The following is a 5,897-nucleotide window of genomic DNA, read 5'->3' on the forward strand; positions in this document are numbered from 1 at the left end:
GGAGGCAGTATTATAGTAGTTATATTCTTGTACATAAGGGGTAGTGACATAGTAATTATATTCTTGTACAAAAGGGGCAGTATTATAGTAGTTATATTCTTGTACATAGGAGGCAGTATTATAGTAGTTATATTCTTGTACATGGGGACAATATTATAGCAGTTATATTCTTGTACATAGGAGGCAGTATTATAGTAGTTATATTCTTGTACATAAGGGGTAGTGACATAATAATTATATTCTTGTACATAAGGGGCAGTATTATAGTAGTTATATTCTTGTACATAGGAGGCAGTATTATAGTAGTTATATTCTTGTACATAAGGGGTAGTGACATAGTAATTATATTCTTGTACATAAGGGGCAGTAGTGTAATAGCCACTTCTCTTGGCGATTTCTATATAGTACATTACTCAGCAGAACGCAACATAAAGCAGTCCTACAGGGTGTTATCGCTAAGTATCATCATAATTGTGATGGCAATGTACTGTTAGCTGGATCTTGTGGCACAGTATTGCTCTGTTAGAGTCATTCTGTAAACCACTAGAGACAAGCAGACGATTAGTACAGAGTGACATAAGCTGAAGCAAACAAACCCGCCCTGAAGGTGACAAGAGTGAGCTGCCAATTGCTGACACTTCCCGTCACGTTAATGGCTGGTAATTACCCCACAAAATATATGTATACATACCTACTGCATGCATGCTCTGCTTGGCTGTGTAAACATCTCTTCACAAAATTACAGCATGAAGATGATGGGAGCAGGAACAATAGAGAGAACATCAGAGAGATGATCATTCAGATTAATCTCCCTCCTACACACAGGTGTGTGCACAGCTCAGACAAAATAACTCATTATCACTGCAGCAGTCAAGGATCTGTAGGTTTACCACTAAGTAACTGATGACCAACAATGGAAAAAGTACAAGAAGCTTAAATTGCAAGTGGAGTCACTGCTAAAAGTGTCAATAATAATATTTATTTGTATGGTGCCAACAGATTCCAAGCCACAATGACTTGGTAAGACGTTTTTGTATGTTGAATGTCTTTTCTATAATGCCTCAGGATGGAGCACAGATTTCATATTCCATGTTCCCTAGAAGAAACGTTTCCTTGGTATTATTGTCACTTCCCCTATGTTCAAGAATTTACCTACTTTAATACTGTCTGTATATTCTATAATACTGCAGTTGTAGACAAGAATAGAACTAGTATAGCTCTGTATTGTATAACACACTACTAAGTGTTTGTTACGCCGAGCGCTCCGGGTCCCTGCTCCTCCCCGGAGCGCTCACGGCGTCTCTCTCTCTGCAGCGCCCCGGTCAGACCCGCTGACCGGGAGCGCTGCACTGACATTGCCGGCGGGGATGCGATTCGCACAGCGGGACGCGCCCGCTCGCGAATCGCATCCCAAGTCACTTACCCGTCCCGGTCCCCGGCTGTCATGTGCTGGCGCGCGCGGCTCCGCGCTCTAGGGCGCGCGCGCGCCAGCTCTCTGAGACTTAAAGGGCCAGTGCACCAATGATTGGTGCCTGGCCCAATTAGCCTAATTAGCTTCCACCTGCTCCCTGGCTATATCACCTCACTTCCACTGCACTCCCTTGCCGGATCTTGTTGCCTTGTGCCAGTGAAAGCGTTTAGTGTTGTCCAAAGCCTGTGTTTCCAGATCTCCTGCTATCCATATTGACTACTGACCTTGCCTCTGCCTAGTCCTTCTGTCCCACGCCTTCTCAGCAGTCAGCGAGGTTGAGCCGTTGCTAGTGGATACGACCTGGTTGCTACCGCCGCAGCAAGACCATCCCGCTTTGCGGCGGGCTCTGGTGAACACCAGTAGCATCTTAGAACCGGTCCACCGGCACGGTCCATGCCAATCCCTCGCTGACACAGAGGATCCACAACCAGCTAGCCGAATCGTGACAGTGTTGTTGTTTTTTTACTGTAACATTCTGTAATGTCCCAGTACAGGATATACTCCTGTGCAGTACTTAGGCCCTGTCAGGTTGAGTCCCTCATTGTGCTAGGGGCTCTCCTGCAGTGTCTCCCACATTATTGAAGCTAGTGTTACTGTTCATAGTCAGTATAATGTTATGTACTATGTGTATAAAAGGACCTTTGAAGGTATCACCTGTTAAGTTCACATTATGTATTATGTTACCCAGAGAGCACCAGTTGACCACCTGACCTGCAGCTTGACCTATGGGCTTCTTGCTCAGCCCCCTTTATGAGGGGGAGCCATTACAATCTCTCTTTTTCATCATTACTCCTGCTGAGGAACAGCAAAGCACAGACATCACAGATACTGTGTCCAGTACACCTGGAGGCCATAAAGCCTGCACACCAGCCACATTGTCAGTAAGTCAACTCATCTATATCTGCTGTCTCTACCAAAGTCAAGTCACTAGTCAAGTCAATTATAGTCGGAGTGGCTGTATTGAAGTCTGACCCAAAAGTACTGCAAGTCCCAGCAAGCTGCAAGGCCCTTTCCATGTTACTCATCGACTCTCTGGGATTCCGGCCTACCTTTAAAGACTTTAACAACTGTCTAACCTCAGTAAAGCTACCGTTAACCCTAACCTGGCCTTTGACTATTACCACCCTGCCTAACCTTGGAATAGCGGTGCTACCGTTCGCGTGGTTACCGGAGGGACCACTCTGGCGTCACGAACATTAGGGGTTAATAACACCTTGCCCCCTATACCATCTGCCCCATCCACGTACACCATGGGTGTCAAACATGCGGCCCACAATGAATATATTTGCGGCCCGGACATCCCTGTGTCCCGAAAGATGTTTCGGGACACAGGTATGCCCCCATCAACTCTCAGCGGCCCGCGTTAAGTTTAAAAACACAGGGGCCGCCGGGAGATAGCGCATGCCGGGACGTCATTGATGTCCCGTGCATGCGCCCATAGCAACGGAGGAGCGGAACATGGAGGTGGAAGATGCGCGCTGGCCAGCATGGTAAGTGACTAGCGGCACATCAGCTTCCGTGATCAGACCACCGCTCCTCCGGTCCCGGGACCTACTGCTATGGCCGGACTGGAGGAATGGTGGTTAGAGCACTGAAGTGGGGCAGTACACAGGCATACAGCCTCCAGCCATACACTGGATATGGCTGGAGGCTGTCTGTGGGGGAACATGCTGCATCTAATGTGGGGGGAACTATACTGCACCTAATGTGGGGCGAACTATACTGCACCTAATGTGGGGGGAACTATACTGCACCTAATGTGGGGGAACTATACTGCACCTAATGTGGGGAACTATACTGCACCTAATGTGGGGAACTATACTGCACCTAATGTGGGGGGAACTGTACTGCACCTAATGTGGAGGAACTGTACTGCACCTAATGTGGGGGAACTACAACCTAATGTGGGGAACTCTACTGCACCTAATGAGGAGAACTCTACTGCACCTAATGTGGGGAACTATACTGCACCTAATGTGGGGAATTATACTGCACCTAATGTGGGGGAACTACAGCCTAATGTGGTAAACTATACTGCACCTAATGTGGGGGAACTGTACTGCACCTAATGTGGGGCACTACTGTATACTGCTCCTAATGTGCCGGAACTACAACCTAATGTGGGGGGAACTGTACTGCGCCTAATGTGGGGGAACTGTACTGCACCTAATGTGGGGAACTATACTGCACCTAATGTGGGGAACTATACAGCACCTAATGTGGGGGAACTACAACCTACTGGGGGGAACTGTACTGCACCTAATGTGGGGATATTGTACTGCACCTAATGTGGGGGAACTGTACTGCACCTAATGTGGGGGAACTGTACTGCACCTAATGTGGGGGGAACTGTACTGCACCTAATGTGGGGGGAACTGTACTGTAGAAATAGGAGTAGTTATGTGTAGCTCAACCACAAAAACTGTACTGTACCTAACGTGGGGGGAACTATACTGCCAATCTAATGTGGGGGAACTATTCTGCCAACCTAATGTGGGGGAACTGTACTGCCAACCTATTGTGGGGGAATTGTACTGCCAACCTAATGTGGGGGATCTGTACTACCAACCTAATGTGGGGAACTATACTGCACCTAATGTGGGGAACTATACAGCACCTAATGTTGGGGAACTACAACCTACTGGGGGGAACTGTACTGCACCTAATGTGGGGATACTGTACTGCACCTAATGTGGGGATACTGTACTGCACCTAATGTGGGGATACTGTACTGCACCTAATGTGGGGGAACTGTACTGCACCTAATGTGGGGGAACTGTACTGCACCTAATGTGGGGGGAACTGTACTGCACCTAATGTGGGGGGAACTGTACTGCACCTAATGTGAGGGGAACTGTACTGTAGAAATAGGAGTAGTTATGTGTAGCTCAACCACAAAAACTGTACTGTACCTAACGTGGGGGGAACTATACTGCCAATCTAATGTGGGGGAACTATTCTGCCAACCTAATGTGGGGGAACTGTACTGCCAACCTAATGTGGGGGACTTGTACTGCCAACCTAATGTGGGGGAACTGTACTGCCAACCTAATGTGGGGGCCTCATATTGACGTTCACTCACATCACGCTCCCAGAATTCAGGGGCCGGCATTACTATGTCCTTTTTTGGATGTGGCCCACATAAACTTATACCTTTTTTTTTGGCCCATGTTAGCCTTTGAGTTTGACATGCTTGACCTACACCCTTCACACTGCGTGGTCACACTTCGGCGTCGCCACAATTCATTTTGAGTATTTTTGGTTGTTTTTACATGTTTTTGTGCCTATTTGTTTGGTGCTTTTTCTTATAACAAATCATGTGATTTCATGATTCCTCTTTAAAACACATGACTTGAAAAATGCCACTAAAAAACAAAACACACATTTACACATTTTGTGCCACGATCCGTGGTCCTGTTCTCCAGGTATCTTCCTTTGTTATTTCCGTTCGGCCAGCAGGCTTGGGGCACCGATTGAACTTCCTGACGTCACCGCTGCTGCTTCTCTGCTGGGCATCGCTGCAAGCAGGCCTGGAAAAACAGCAGCAGATGTCAGGAAGCTCCATCCGTGCCCCAAGCCCGCCGCCGGAATGGAAGGAATGGAGAAAGATACCGAGAATGGGACCACAGATCGCAGACAGCTGGTTATCAGTGCCACCCGCATTAACCGACTGTAGTAACAGGTTAGTGCAGTGACATAGTTTTCCTTTAATACTGCTCCCTACAGACAAGAATATAACTACTATAATCCTGCCCACATATACAAGCATATAACTACTATAATACTGCCCACATATACAAGCATATAACTACTATAATACTGCCCACATATACAAGCATATAACTACTGTAATACTGCCCTCTATGGACAAGAACTACTATAACACTGCTCTCTATGGACTAGAATATTCAGTGGACCCTCAAGTTACTCTATAATTGGTTCCAGGATGACCAAATGTTTAACCATCGTATGTTGAGACCAAAACTCTAAGGAAACCTGGTAATTGTTCTGAAGCCCCAAAATGTCATCCAAAAACAGAAAAAAGTGTGGATTAAAGAGAATTTGACTGTTCACTTGCACTAAACCCAATATACTGGGTTATAGTGCGAGTGATGAGCTTTAAAATGAAGGGTCACTTACTCTTATTGGTGGGTGCAGAGTTCCCTTGAGCGGGTGTAGCAAGAAGTACAGCGCTCATCCCCATCCTCTATATGAATAATAGCTTGAAACTAGGACAGAACTCTGCAGCCACACGACCAATAAGAGTAAGTGACCCTTCAGTTTAAATCTCTTCACCCGCACTAGTGTGGGTAAGCTGCTGTAATGTTCACTTTAAAAGAAAAATAAGTAGATAACAAATGCAGATAAAGCAAATCCTTACATATAAAAGGAGCTGCAAATCACTGTCTATGTAGAGGACAGGAGC

Source organism: Hyla sarda, chromosome 6, assembly GCF_029499605.1.
Source record: "Hyla sarda isolate aHylSar1 chromosome 6, aHylSar1.hap1, whole genome shotgun sequence".
Taxonomy (NCBI): Eukaryota; Metazoa; Chordata; class Amphibia; order Anura; family Hylidae; genus Hyla; species Hyla sarda.